General features: G+C 40.6%; 1 protein-coding gene across 4 annotated transcripts in view; it reads left to right on the top strand.

The window, feature by feature from the left end:
* The first annotated feature begins 610 nt into the window (after positions 1 to 610).
* Positions 611 to 15,950, top strand: part of LOC134536657 (bombyxin B-7-like) — a 97,754-nt gene continuing 82,414 nt past the window's right edge. For 2 of the 4 annotated variants that reach the window (XM_063376463.1, XM_063376465.1), the window contains exon 1: positions 611 to 666. The gene's annotated coding sequence lies outside the window, so the exon portion shown is untranslated. The remainder of the gene's footprint in view (positions 667 to 15,950) is intronic. The other 2 variants (XM_063376462.1, XM_063376464.1) reach the window with 1 other exon arrangement.

The raw sequence follows: 15,950 nt of genomic DNA on the forward strand, positions 1-15,950 counted from the left end.
AAATGTGAGAGTGCGAGAGTGCGAGAGTACGAGTTTGCGAAAGTGCGAGTGTGCGAGCGTCTGAGAGCGCGATAGTGTGAGAGTGCGATAGTGCGAAAGTGCGAGAAGGCAAGAGTGCGAGAAGGCAAGAGTGCGAATATGTGAGAGTGCGAGTGTGCGAGCGTGCAAGAGTGCGAGCGTGCCAGATTGCGGAAGTGTGAGTGCGAGAGTGCGAGAGTGCGAGAGTGCGAGAGTGCGAGATTATGAGTTTACGAAAGTGCGAGTGTGCGAGCGTCCGAGAGCGCGATAGTATGAGAGTGCGATAGTGCGAAAGTGCGAGAAGGCAAGAGTGCGAGAAGGCAAGAGTGCGAGAAGGCAAGAGTGCGAAAATGTGAGAGTGCGAGTGTGCGAGAGTGCAAGAGTGCTAGCGTGCAAGAGTGCGAGAGAGCGGGGGCCGCGTCGAGCAGAGCGACCGACTCGGACAACACGTCGCCCCGGGCGTTAAGGGCGAGGTGTGGCGCGACGCGCGCGCTGATGTCGCCCCTACGGCGAGCCCCGCGGCCAAGGCCGCCTCTCGCGTGGAGGGGGGTGTGGGGCAGTGCGGCGGGCTCGTAGCGCCACCGCCAGTCTCCAGCAGACTCCAGCCGGCTCCAGACGCACCGCTCCGCCAGCCGGCCGCCCCTCCAGGTAACAGTGGTGGTGTCGGGGGCTCGAGTACACAGCGCGCATACTTGCACTCGTGAGGGCGTCCGTGGCTCGTCCTGGACTGCAGGGTATCTGGACACAGTCCCCTGACAGGAGGAACTTGGAACGTTCCCAGGTTGGACTCCACAAAGTTGTCCCCTGATGTGTTCATTTATCCTACTCCGAGTCGGGCTTGATTCCGTGTCTTGTATTTATTTTCCTTGTTAGTTGGTGTTTGGTCGCTAGTTCTCCAGCGCTGGTCACTCGGCCCGTCGGCCAATGAGGAGTGTTGCTCAAGTGTAGCGAACAACTTCAAGCGGGACTGCACTGATGATAACCCTCATCTCGCAGGTTTACCAATTCAATTCGCAGCTTCATTTAACAAGGCCAACTCGAAACACCTGCATGGGTATGTGAGTTCAGCAATATAATCGTGTTTGTTTTCTGCACTATGAGTTACTCTAAGCCAGTCGCATGCGACCAGCCAAGACTGAACCATGTTCCTCACGAGAGTCGCTGCCAATGAACAAGAGGCGGTCTCACCGAACAGAGGCACTGGTATTCACGAAGGAATCAGATATGCCTAGAGATGGCGATTCATCGGGAATCGTTTTGTACCTAGTAAGTTTGTTAAACAGTATCACTTCCCACTCGTTTGTGTAGCATAAATATGTTTTAACATCGCATAGTTGTGTTAAAAGTGACTAGAAAAATTTCGTAAAAATATTTTTTTGTATCAATCTGGACTAACATTTAAATATTTTATACGATTGGATAGTTCTTTTTATGCTCAAATGTGGTCTAGAAGTCAGCCAGACTAAATAACACAGACAAAAGATAAATAATGTAAGCAGCCAAAATACAAATGACACCTAGTTGAGTGTGCATCAGATTGTAAGAGATTGTGGACTGCATGTGTTGGAGCTAGTAATCAGAGATGTTAGTCGCTACGAGGGCCTGGAAGAACAGTCCCGTGCATGCGACGCTGGCTCGTAGTCCTGCACATCGGCCGAGTGGCGACCTGACCCGGGCTGCGGCGCGCAGACATGACACAGCCGCGCTGTGGCCGGCCAGACGCAGGCGTCACAGCGCGTCATGCTGGGAGGTCGCCCTCCCGTCTGTGCCCGGGGGCTGTCACTAGACAGGTACCTCGGGTAGCTCAGCCTGTGCCGACACCTGCATGTTATTCACATTCTCAACTGAACTATAAGTCATTATTAATACCGTGGCTTTTGAACAACAAGTAGAGACCTGAAAAATTCGCGGATTCATTTCGTGAAATGCTATTATTTAAATAATTATACCTCAGTGCTGCTTCTGCCATTGGTTCTTTGTTAATCTTGAGTTATGAGGGCCAATTAGAGACCCTCCCTCATAGAAGTGTCGAATCACAGGCTACCCATTCGAGACGACTCCCAAGTCAACAGCCAATGAACAGTTGGCATTTGCCCGAGTTTGTAGAGGATAATGGAGTCTACCCCGGAGGTAATTGAACCCGCGAATTTTTCTGGTCTCTAACAATAAGTTGTTTTACGTTTTTAATATGATTATTATACACTCAAAAAAGTTCTAGTGTTGACAAAACCATTTAAAAAAATTTTTATTTAACTAGAGTAGTGAATAAAAATTTACACCGTCAGGTTGGCATCCTTGAAATTTTAAATCGCGCTCGTCAAAAGATCGTTGTGTTTTGAATATGCCTGTATGAAGTATTTAAAATAATAATGTGATGCATAGCTGTATTAAAATGAGTAGCGCCTAAATGTAAAGGAATTCGGAGACCTCAGTAAACGTCTGTGTTTAAACACCAACACTTATGTTAATTTTTGTATGTCCATGCATGTTTGAATTTATCAGTTCTTTCTTGAAGGCACTAGTTAATAGTACTTTAATTTGTTGCGTATTTGCGATATTTATAGCTACCATATTTTATAGAGCCAGATTGTATGTATTGCATTAGATGGACATTAGCGTAAATGAATATCGCGATCTTCGAGCCTAAATGGTTAAGTATTGTGAAACAACTAAGTTAAGATAACATTCTTTCAGGTCATAAAAGAACACTACATTCCATATGTAATAAATTCTAATGAAAATCCTTAATAATTAATGTAAATAATATCAAGACATAAAAATAAAAATTCGAATTTATTTTATTAAAATGTACAATTTTATTTTATGGACCTAGAGTCTGAATCCTAAGAATTCGTTGAAAGCCTAGATCTTGGAAAAAAAAATTGGTTTTATGCTAAGTGGTTGGTAGTGTCAGAATCGTCAGAGAAGATAGTTGAAGTGGGAGTGCAATGTGTAGGGACCGGAAAAATTAGCGGGTTCAATGACCTGCAGGATGAACTCTGTAGTTCTACGTACACTCGGTCAAATGTCACCCACTCATTGTCTGCTGCATTGTGAGACGTCCCAACATAGCAGCCTGTGGCTCAAAGTCCTTCAGATAAACTGTGAGTCAATCACAGAAGCAATATTAAGATACAGTTGTTTGGATGATAGTATATCATGACTTGAACCCGCGAATTTTTCCGGTCTCTTTGTATAGGTCCTGTAAATATTCATGGTTTTACTGACTTACAGGATGGACTCCACCATCTTCTTTATAACTAGAAAAAATGTCATGCAATATGCTGAATGAATGGTGAGACCTCTTAACTGAGAAGTATATAATTCTCTACAACTTGTGTTTACAGCTTTTTTTTATAATTGTGAGCCAGTAACAGAACCAGCCCAGAGGTCTAGTTGATTATGTATAATCTAATCGCTGAGAAAAAAAAACATTATTTGTTTCTACTCATTTGTAGAGACCGGAAAAATTCACGGGTTCAAGTCATGACATGATATACTATCATACAAACAACTGTATCTTTATATTGCTTCTGTGATTGACTCGCAGTTTATCTGAAGGACTTTGAGCCAATGAAAAACCTTCAACCAAAAGAGTATCGAAACGCAAGCGTCCCAGTTGACAGGTGTCACGAGTCAATAGCCAATGAGCAGGTGGCATTTGCCTGAGTGTGTAGAGGATTGTGGAGTCTACCCTAGAGGTCATCGAACTCGCGAATTTTTCCAGTCTCTGCTCATTTGCTTCAAAAATATATATATATATATATATATATATATATATATATATATAATCAAACTTATGCGTTATAATTTTAAATCTAACTAAAATTTTGTAAATGAGAATAATGGAGTTAAACCGAATAAACCTACTATAGGATAATATTTTTTTTACTATGAACAGTAATAGTTAATTTTGTCGAAAATCTGTTTGCCCCAATTTTACCAATTTTTTTAAGGGGATTCTGATATAAATAAAAATAACCATAAACTGAAAAGCGTAAAATTTTTTTCCTGTCACACAAGAGTTAAGTATTTAAGATCATATGTATGCCTCTTAACTAAAGCACACCGTATCACCGACTCAGGTCATGCGGCGTGAGAACAGAGAGATGGGAAAGAGACCGCCCATTACTTTAGAGTGGTTACTGATTCCCCACTCATGACAAAGACACAAGTACCGTCTCACTGCAAAACAATCAATGATCGAGCATTTTAGGTCCGGCAAGCATGTGTTAAACTACAAAGTTTAAGTGATTGTAACAGAAATCCAAAAAATGCATTTCTAAAAAAAAATAACAAAAAGGAGGAAGAGACAGGAAAATTTCGCGGATAAATTTCGTGATGTGCTAACATTCAAATAATTATACTTTTGTGCTGCTTTTTCGATTGGTTCTCCGCTAATCTGGATGAATCTTGGCAAATCAAAGAAGTATCGAATCACTGTCTATACGCCTCAGAAGTCAGCAGTCAATGAACAGGCGACGTTTGCCTGAGTATGTAGAGGATGAAGGAGAGTTTTCTGGAGGTCATTGAACCCGCGAATTGTTCTAGTCCCTACTTATAGCTAAGGGGTGGGGTCGTGCATATTTCGCGAAAAGATTCCGAGACTAGCTCAAACTTAAAACACTGTAGCATCGTCTGTGTTTCGCAATTGGGTCAGTTGTTACAACACCAATCACAGTAATTCAGTGCGGAAGCAAACTCGTCCTGAATGGCTCGGTCAAATAAGGCAACGACTTTAAACTCTCGCAGACGGCCGCCAATTACAAGGAAGAAACCGGTGGTGCGGGTATAACTTGTTGTAGTCTAATAGGGGTGCAGATTGTTTCGCGAAATATGCCTGCCCCTACGTATAGGCTATCTTTTCAGTGATGTTAAGACATTTCAGGATGTTTATTGCCCTTTAATCAAACTCATTATTCAAGAACAAATATTTCATTCATAATTCAAACCCCCCTCTCTCCCCTAATATTTTTAGTATCCAAGGGATAGAGTGCTTTAAAACTCTGTGGAAGTGGGGAAAGAGCAACCCTCAAATATGTATATTGGACTTAAAATAATTTTCGCATCCGATATAGAGGCTGGATTGTGTTTAGTTACGGTGTGTGCCTTCTATGGCATAGCAAACATGTTCCCTCGCACGTGGTATACCGTGGTACGTCGCCTGGTAAACTTCTACAACCGTCGTGAGTTTTTTCGCTGGAAAAATTATTCCATTGAAATAAATGGGGGTAATAACCTTTATTTTGAACATACTTTTGTGCCGTGTTTCTACTCCCAATTTTTTTACTGAAATCATTTATCAACATTGACAAAATTTGCAGTGGTTGTAGAACTTCATTCAGTTAACCACGATCCAGAAGCTTCGTGTTCTATCTCAACCAAGTTCTCTATTTTTTAGAATTAAAATTTTTGTTCAGCTCCAACTTCAGAGACGTATACCAACTTTGGGAAGCTAAATAAATAGATATAGAAAGTGGGATATACACACATATACAGAGATATAGAAAGATAGAGCGAGGGATATATATAAAGATGTATATAAATGTAGATAGGGAGATAGAGTTAGATATAGATAGAAACATATATACACAGAGAGATAAAGATATAAACATATATAAAGATATAAAGAGAATATAGCGATATGGAGAGATATTGATAAAGTTATATTGATGGATTGAGAAGATAGAGATATGGAGAAATATAGAAAGATTGATATATAAAGAGAAATATAGTGAGATTTATAGAGGGGTATATAGAGATACATAAAGATAGAGAGAGAGATATTTTGTTAATGTGTACTCACTTCAAACAAATTACAAAACAAATTGAAAAATTGAAAGAGGCTTAGCAACGCATGCCAGATATTAGCTAGTGCGTGTGTGTGTGTATGTATATGTGTATATATATATATATATATATATATATATATATATATATAGTGAGTTTAATTTTCTTTATTGCTTGTAAAACTTGGTGGCGGACACGGCTTCTCAAATTTTTTTTTGGGTTGGGGGGGGGGAGGGGGGGCAGCAAATGGATGGTACCAAAGGGTTTTGGGTAGTATGTGAATACCTCCTACTTTAATGGGGAGTTTGCAATTTAGAAAAAATAATAACCCCAAAAAAATTTTAATTTTAACCCGTTTCTGACATCCTGAAAATTTCTTATCAAAACTGTGATTTTGTCTAATTTTTAGAGCCCAAAAATTTTAAAATATTACACACAGTACAGAAGCACTAAAAAATGTAAAATATTAATTATTTTTATTAAAAAAAAATTAACTAATTTCAAAAGTCAGGTGTGGCCAAAAATAGATTTTTGTTGTATAGATCTAGAGGTGTAAAGAGAGGGGGCAATTGCCCCCTTCGCCCCTGCTCATAGGACTGCCACTGGTAAAACTTTGTTCCATGGCAACAATGTTCACTTTTTTCAAGATAAGGTTAGAGACTGGTTTGTCAGATGTTTCAAATTTGACAGTTGAATATTCCTTTAAAATTAAAATATAAAATGATAAAGCTGCAGCCGAAGTTTATAGGTGGAAGCCAGACTCTTGGTATATATATATAAACTTCGGCTGCAGTTTTATCATGACAAAATAAGTTGAAACTTATATAAGACTTATTATAAAGTGCTTCCCAAGTCTGGTATAGGTCTTTGATGTTGAAGTTGAACATAAGCTTTATTATAAATAGTAGATTATGTTTTTAAGCTAGACCCGTAAGCGTCTGGATTATGTTTAACTAAACAAAATTGTTCAAATACCCCGCATTTTGTCACTGTCGTAAAATGATTTCATTGAAAAATTTGGGGAGGATTACACTTCACAAATATATGTGTAAAATCAATGTGTTGCCCCCAATTATTTAAATGAAATTATTTGGTTTTGCGACCATAGTTACGGTGGTTGTAGAACTTCGTTTAACTAAACATAATCCAGACTCACATTTAAATTAAAATGTTGCTTAGCTCCATCTTCAAATACGTAAACCAGACATCGAACGGTCTTTAGAACTTAAGTCGTATTATGTTTCCAAGTTTTTTTGTTATACTGATCCTGCAGCCAAAATGTATGCGTCAAATTCAAACTCAAACTGTTTACAAGTACAAATAAATAGACAAATTATTGTAAACTCTTAAAATTAAGAACTTTTTAAACTATATTTCACAGCACTAGTTACATTATCATTGATTTAATGTATTTATTTAAACAAATATATTTCTTTGGATATTTTATACTGGAATATGTATCTACTTTTCACAGATACAGATGTGATAACCTCCTAGGATTATTTTTTTTTCCTGCTATTGGCGTGCTTATTCGCCTCGACAGACCAGACATCTAAACGCTACGAGTAAGATTGGCCGGGAGTGTTCAAGAGCGAGTCCCATAACGTGCAATAGATCGAGGCACGTTCTTGGACTTACGACATTACAGCCTGTTTGTGCTTGATGTTAGAAACATATACAAGATCTCGAAACACCGCCACTGTTTCTTCAAAGGTAACATACTGTGTTCACCGATGTTGTCATCGTTATGTTTCAATAATATCTGTTAATTTTCATTTTTGTGTTCGTATATTTGCTGCGTTGTCCAGGTTTGTTGTTCGTCTGCATTTACTGCCATTGTTGAAGCTGTTCTGTCGTTGCTAAGATACCGCGTTCGTCTGTGCTTTTATTATTTTTTCATCACTAAATTCCTTCCACGGAGTTCTTGCGTTTTCTGATATTAAGTTTTAATCTGTTTGTCTGTACTGTCGTCGTTGTGTAGCCCATAATACCTGTTTAGGTACATCGTTGAGTTTATCCGTTGGACATGGCTGATTCAGGCTTATCTGTGGGTTTTTGTTTTCATTTTTATTTCTTAACTTGCGTCCTTGAAAGTTTTCTTCCGTGACAAACAGTGCAAAACTGCAGTGGCGTATGTCCAATAAACTATACTGAACGAGCTGGAGGCAGCTGGCGGCAGCTGACAGATACTCGCGAGGCGGTCCCGGAAGTGGTAGTTCCTCGCTGGCTCGGACCGAGCGGAAGGTGAAGTGTGTCGGAGTGGGGTCGTTACCACAACGCCGAGATACCACAACGCCGAACGTACAATAACGCCGAATGCCAAATTGACCGCAACGCCGACAGCTAGAAAACTGCTGTGTACCAACAACGCCGAAATACAGTAACGCCGAAAAATGTTGCTGCGGGAAGGGGGGGAGGGCCACAGGAGCGAAATGAAAAACAACTGGATGTATTTGTGTACCTAACCTAACCTAGGCTAGCCTAACCTAGCCTAACCTACCCTAACCTTACCTAACCTAACCTTTGTGGCAGTCCTGCAATGACATTTTTCGGCGTTGTGGTATACAGCAGTTTTCTAGCTGTCGGCGTTGTAGTCAATTTGGCATTCGGCTTTATGGTTTTCGGCGTTATTGTACGTTGGGCGTTGTGGTGCGTCCCCGCCGGAGTGCACGCGGTCAGGAGGAGGGGTAGGGGCCGACCACGTGCGCGATAAACGCCAGTCACGTCACTCCCAGCGACGTGCGTATGGCCGAGCCGCACCGGCCCCGGGCTCAAAACCTGCGCAACAAACACGACGACGCAACGCGCAAACAAACACCGCGAGGAAATCATGGTCGAGCATAAGGCACGAAAGACGCAAAAGAGCCTTACCCTTACTGCCTGAAGTTTAATATAAAAAAATAGTGCGTGGAGTCTCTCCGCGCGGAAGAAGTGAAACTTCCTAATGTGGAAATGAAAATAGGAACGGGTAGAAATTGCTTTTAGTGAAATCATATTGTTTCCTTAAGACAAACTTTATTAACATTGCTTACAATTCACAATTGATCGTATCTTTTAATTATCATTTTCGAGTGGAGAAATATCCAAATCTATAACATTTACAATGGGATTATGATAACTAAAGTAAGATACGAAATGTTTGAGTTCTATTTTTTCAATATTTCTTGCAAAAACTGCATCAATGGTAGTTCCCCCTTTGGTTTTCACGACGCTCACACTGTTTACTTCGCTGCATAGCAAGAATACCACGCGCATGTGCTTGGGATCTACCGACTCTCTCTCTTTCTCTCTCCTACTTTCTACCTTTGTGTATCTTTCTGTCTCTCTCCCTCTTGCGTTGGAATATTGGACGCTACTCGTTGCTAACGCTCGCGCATTCGTTCGAGCGCCACGCATTCACTCTCGCTCTGTCTCTTTCTATTCCCCCTCCCCAGGAGCGTTAAACGTTTAACGCAACCTTGTTGGAAGTCGTATTAGAAGTTTCACTTCAAATTGTTAATACGTATTTCAGTACTCGCCAGAGATGTGTAAAAATCTGACCTCGGTAACGAGCAAATTCCTGTATTCTCATGTCACAAATAAACTTATAATACGAAACTCGGACACGAAATCACAAGTAAAAATTCTATTAAAATAATGCAGTGCGTGATAAATACACGCAAATTATGTTTCCAAATAAATTTCTGGGCACGAATACACTTAGTTTCTGCACTCGCTGCTAGATTTTTTTTTTTTTTTTTTGCCGACGCAGCTACATCGACTATCGAATCATTCGATTTGCAGAGCGAAATTTTAAACATATTTATGAAACAGCTCCTATAAAAGTAAAATTACCTTGAATATAATACTAAACCCCGCCTTTGGACCTGATATTCGATAATGAATTTCATTAAATACTGACCTTTTAGTTAATATTCATTAAACAGTAATACTGTTAAGTTTCCCTTTGGCTTTGTGAACTTAGGTTCGCACCATCAGCCACAGCTGACAGCACCAATGTTACACATTTTCATGCAATGCGACTTTCGTTCCATTCACGAAATCACTCCTACTAAATGCTGTATACCGAGAGCTAACAAGATGCACATTAATGATTTCTTCTCGAAACTTCTTATCAAAATTAATTTTATCATGAAAACATATAAAACAGTCAAATTACATCGTTAGTAGTATAAAATAGTTAATCCTGGGCCGGGAGTCGTAGTGAGGTGTAGGTGTTGTTGTCTGCCATCTTATATTGTGACGTCATTGCGGCCATCACAGATGACCTTGGCCTTTAACTTTGACGCTGAACTTCAAAATTTCCACGAAATTCCCCAAATTGAATTAAATTATACCAAAATGCTGAAATATTTCAGTTTTTAAGAAAAACTTAATTTAATAAAAATCAAAACATTTTTTTTAAAAAAAGATTCAATTTTCGAGGGTAAATTTTTCACAAAAAAAAATTAAAAATTGTAAATTATTCTATATGTTTTTGCCTTTAAAAGAATTAATAAATCTAAGCGAGACTTAAATTTCTTACAATGGTAAAACTCAAGCCCTTTGTTAGGTCATGACCTTGACCATTTGGGTAATATCATGAGCGCCATTTTCTATTACTCCATATTGTTTTCTCTAAATTGCCTCCGTTTTATTTTCTAGAATATTTATACTATCTTGGATTTTGCCATATTGTATTATGACTTCACCTCTGCCATTTTATATTTCGCCAATTTTATTTACCATGTTACGCCCGCCATATTGAAAATCGGTAAACATTATTCCGAAAATCGGGAAAAAAATAAAATTAATATAAAAAATTATTCAACCCCAATTTGAATAAAAACACGTACTTGCGTCAACATCAAAGATGACGGAATTTCATAGAAAAGAAAATTACGGAAGTGTCTAAAAAACAAAAGTGTGTTATACAAAAATGGTGCTCATAACATCATCCAATTGGTAAAGGCCATGACGTAAGAGGCTTTAGTTTTTACCATTTTAAGGAATTTAAGCTTCTTATATGTTTTTAGTTCTTCTAAAGACAAAAATACTAAGTTGGGAAAGAAAATTTTTCCGAAAAGTTGTAAATTTTTAAAATATTTTTTGAATGCTCACTTTCTTAAAATCTGGAAATTTTTTAGTCATTTGGCAAACTTTGTCACAGTTTTGTCAAATGTTTGGCAATTTTTTAAGCTCAAGGTCAAAGTTCAAGGTCAAGATCATCCATGATGACAGTCGTGACGTCACAATCCAAGATGGTGGACACCGGCACCAGTACCTCACTCCGACTCTACGGCCAGGAGGAACCAATGTACAGTACTGTCGTTTCCTTTCATGCACTTAACGTCGATGTCTAAAAACATTTTCGGAACACTTCACCTCTCGCAAACCGAAACGCAAGAATTTGAAAGTTGGCTATCACTTGTGTTGCTATTTTGCGTGTTGCGTATGTTGCATAATTTATAAAGTTATTTGAAAACTTCATTGTTGAACTTTCTGTGTCCTGAGATTCTTCCGTAGTTCCTAGCGCGTGGCCTGTGGCTGCGTACACACCCTGCCTCAGTGTCACAGATCTCCATTACCACCGAGTTACTTCAAACAACTAACCATTAGTGTTCTTCGGACAGAATATTATTTTACTGAAGGTAACTGTTAGTTCAGCGATGTTGAAATGGAGTTATAAATAATTCATCCGACATTCTGAAGCTTTAAAAAAAAATATTGTCCCTAAAAATAAATGAAAAAATTTTACTCTCACTCTTTGATTCATACGATAACCCGTGGAAGAATCTAGCATTTCCATTCGACCGAGGTGAAACGTTACTATGTGCACTCTCGAGCCACAACAGGCGTCACACGTCGCTACGGGACTTGGAGTCCCTCCATTCCTGAGCATTCTCTCTCCGAACACGCGCAGAAGGTGAGGCTACTTAGATGTGGAAGGAAGCAGGGCCGGCGCGTCCATATGATATGTTTAACGATTAGTGAAACTAGATGAAAATGGATTTTTGTAACAGTTTGGAATGTTTATATTGATATAAGTAATTATTAAAGTCCACGTTGACCTGTTTATGATATGTAATAGTAATAAGTAAAAAAGTAAAAAATAACACAAGCCTGCTTACATTTGATTGTTGACAAAATCTTAGGCTTACGTGATGTATTTTGAGGCAAGGAAATTTTTTTTTTGGGTGTCCGGGCGGGGAAAGGGGGAGGGGGGGGGGGGCAGCATTAAGGTTTTTCGCCTAGGGCACCAATTTACCTTGCAGCGGCCCTGGAAGGAAGTGAAGGGTCAACGAACGCAATTTGTGTTACATTCACACGTCACGGCCAGCAACTGTAAACTTGAAAGGACAAGAAATGAAGAGGCTGTATCGCCGTGAACCTTGTCAAGAGAACAAGAGCCACTTCGTATAAGAACCGCGGCCCGTGGAGTGAGAGGCATAAGGCCGGGGTAAATAATAATGTTTAAGTATCTTGATGGTGTAAGTAGTGAGTAGAAGGTCCATTATGGGGGGGGGGGGAAGGATAATTTGAACCAATATTCGCCATAATTTTTTTTTTACTCTAATGAGTAGCACAGGTAGAAGCAGTGAAGCCAAAAAAGTAAGTCCATGTTGGGAACATGGAACAGCGGAAATTGTTTCACTGGTAACAAAGATTTATTACAGAATATTACAGATGATTAAATTGATTATCATCGACGTGATGTTGACGTTACAATGGCTACACATTCCGCTGCACACATTCTCCTTATATTACACATAAAAATAACCAATGAGCCTCGCATACATATTTATCACTGCACAACCAAGATTACAATAAACCGGTCTCTATCAAAATTATCCACGGACATGCTGCGGTCCTATATCAATATTGCTATCAAACATAACATAGAAACGAAGTTACGACTCGCTGCAGACGAGCGACTCGGTGGGCTGCAGTGCCTTGTCGTGGCCTTCAGGCCTTCAGGCTTCAGGCTCCAGGCTTCAGGGCTTCAGGCTTCAGGCCTTCAGGGCCTGCACGCTCGGCCAGGGTCACTCGCTGTCGGCGCGCGAGTCTGCACTCGCGACTCGTCGCCTTGACTTCCACCTAGTGCGTGACTCACCCGTCCGCACTCGCTGCTTCCCTAGCAGCCGCTGCCTCGGCACTCGCTCGGCGCTCTCGTGCTGGCTCGGAGCGAGTGTGCGACAACTCGCTTGCCGAGTAGTTCCCTCTCTCCTCATCACGACTTCTGTTGGCCGGGTCCCTCACACATACCTCCCCAGTGGCGCTCACGTAACACGTCCAATGAACTCTCTGGCCATCGGGCCGCCACCCAAACTACACTGCGCTGATATTACACTATGGGAGCCAGATCATCTCTTACCACTTTAGATGCTTAGAACACATTCGTAGGAGTTGACAAAACCTAACATCTGACCTTGGTATCGGCCAATGCAGGTATGTGCGGTAGTGGGTTGAGTCAACATAGAATATTGCTAGGAGCGATAAAACTACTGGACTCTAGCGATAGTTGCACATTTATGTTCCGGCTCCATGCTAGACTCGGTGAATTGTATTTCATTTAGAGCAGTTGCTTTACAACGTTCGAGCTCACTGGCAGCTGCCGAGGTGAAAGGATTATCTTGTTTGTGCTGAGTTCCGCTGGTTCGTGTCACACAGCTTATCCCGTTAGTTGTTTGGCTCAGGGTCTACCAGACCTGTCACTGCGCCGTGGCACTGATTTCACCTTTGACAGTTCTCACAAACACCACTAGGTCGAACAATCCTTCTGCCAACAGTGTTTTTGCAAGTGTTCGTAAACCAACATCATGTGTTTCTGAAGTGAAACTTCTTTGATGAGGGGGCTACAATGTTCTAAAATAGCGATTCTATGAGGGGAATTGTTATGTACGTGGTGGGGGAACCGGTAGAGGAGGAGAGTGCGTCAGCGGCGACGCCACTACAACACATCAATGGCGGTCGATATGGAAGATGGGAACATAGGGGTAGGCAGATAGGTACGTAGCGTAGCATGCTATATGCTAGTTTTAACGGCCTGATGAAACGGCAGGGGAGAGGCAGAAATGACGCAGCAGTGATGCTACGTAAATCTTGTAACGCTGCTTGTGTTGGTCTACTCCTCAGTTTTCGTAACAGCTAATGATTAATGCAAACATGTTGACTTTTTTTTACATTACTTACTACTCAAAATTATTATCCCTGTGTCAATAAAGAAATACTAATAATATACCTCTATCTACACCTAATAAGCAAGAAGTTTCACTTATGTTGCACGTGCACTCCACGAACACACTTGTTTTTTTCTAGTGATAGTTAACAACTGGTTACCATCGGTACTTCTGTTGAGAACAGTCCAATTTGACACGAGTTACGTGACACAGACTTTTATGAACCAATCAGCATAGTAAGTGTAAATAAATGTGCTTCCAAACCTTTAAATTAATCCAGCAACTACATGTGCCTCAAACTAAACACCGGTGAACTAGAATAGTTCACTCAATAACCCCTCAAGGATCCTCAGTGATCGTCTTAGTGCTGTGTGTCGTAGATAGTTTCGTTGTGTGCGTAACACGGTGATGCAAAGACCTGGTGATTTCGCAGATTGTTTGGTCGTATATAGTTACAAACCTTTGCATTTTTGCATTTAGTTATGGATAAGGTTGAGATTATTTATATCTACATGATTATTCACATTTGTGAGAAAAAAATTATGATTAATTCTCAGTAAAAGATGTGAATCTCATATAGACCACCAAATAAAAATAACTCTAAGATTCACACAAATAATCTCGACTTAGTTTTTGAAGTTATTATTTCTGTATGTTGGAACGGAAGGAACCAAAGTATACTTTAACCAATGTAACCCCTTGCAGTAAGGGTTGATCCTATCAAATATTTTACCAAGAAAGAGTTTTAAGTAAATGTTAGCAGGTTTTCAAAATTAAGAAAGGATTTGATATTGTGCCTACTAACAGAGCTATGAATTTCTTCGTTCTTTAACTTCCTTTTTTTTTTTTATACCTCTTGAGGTAATGGTTGGTGTTACCAAAAAGAATTCCACACAAATTTACTTTTAGTAACTTTGAACATATGCAATATTTTTTCATATTAAATGTGTTTTATAGTTTTTTTTAAGGGCTTCATAATATTTTTCCCATTTTTACACTCTTTGTCCGATTGTCATCCATTAACGAATGCGATCAATAATTCCCAGCTTTATACTCGATGAATAGGGCCATGCATATTTCGCGAAAAGATTCAGAGACTAGTTATATGTTAAAACACTGTAGCGCCGTCTGCGTTTCGTGATTGGGTGAATTCATTTCAGGTACATGTTGATTGATACAACACCAATCAGAGTAATTCTGTGCGAAAGCAAACGCGTCCTGAGTGGCTTAGTCAAAAAAGGCAACGACTTATTTTGCAGACGGACGCCAATCACAAGGAAGGAACCACTGGTGCGGGTACACCTTGTTGCAGTCTAGTAGGCGTTCAGATTTATTCGCGAAAAATGCCTGCCCCTATCGATGTGTTGGTTCTGGAGTTACGGAGACTGACATGCACACGAACAAGCGAGCGGGAGTGTTCCGGAGGCAGCAGGCCCTGAGAGTGGCGCGAGGCCTTGGACCCCGAGTGGCGCGGCTCGCGGCAGTCGCAAGGCGGCGCGTGTTGGGACACGGCCGACCTCTGGCGGTGGGCGCGCCGACCACTCCGCAGTGACGGACTGCTGAAGGCCGGTCCGTCACCTGGGCCCTGCCCACTCGCACTCCGCCGCTATGACAACACTGAGTGAGTGGTCCGCCCGCCTGCACAGTGGTCTCCTCTGTTTCTGCCTTCATTCACTAATGGCATTTACCTGCATAATTGCTGGTATTATTTTGCAGCAGTCTATATTTTCAGGGTTTAAAAAATAAATGAATCGTCATCACATTTGTTCACAGGCTACTAGACGCACCCTGAACAACTAGAATCAATGCCAAACACCTAAAATAATAGAAATTAACATTAAAAAATCATGCTACGCGGAGAGGAGATAAAGACTAGCAGACGAGCACCTTTTATCGACCTGATTATTCATACACTTGAGGAGACCAACCAGGAGCCAGAAAATAACGTATTGGTATCCTAGGTGCTCGACCTTATTGGGTATG

Source organism: Bacillus rossius, chromosome 11 (genome assembly GCF_032445375.1).
Source record: "Bacillus rossius redtenbacheri isolate Brsri chromosome 11, Brsri_v3, whole genome shotgun sequence".
Classification (NCBI taxonomy): Eukaryota; Metazoa; Arthropoda; class Insecta; order Phasmatodea; family Bacillidae; genus Bacillus; species Bacillus rossius.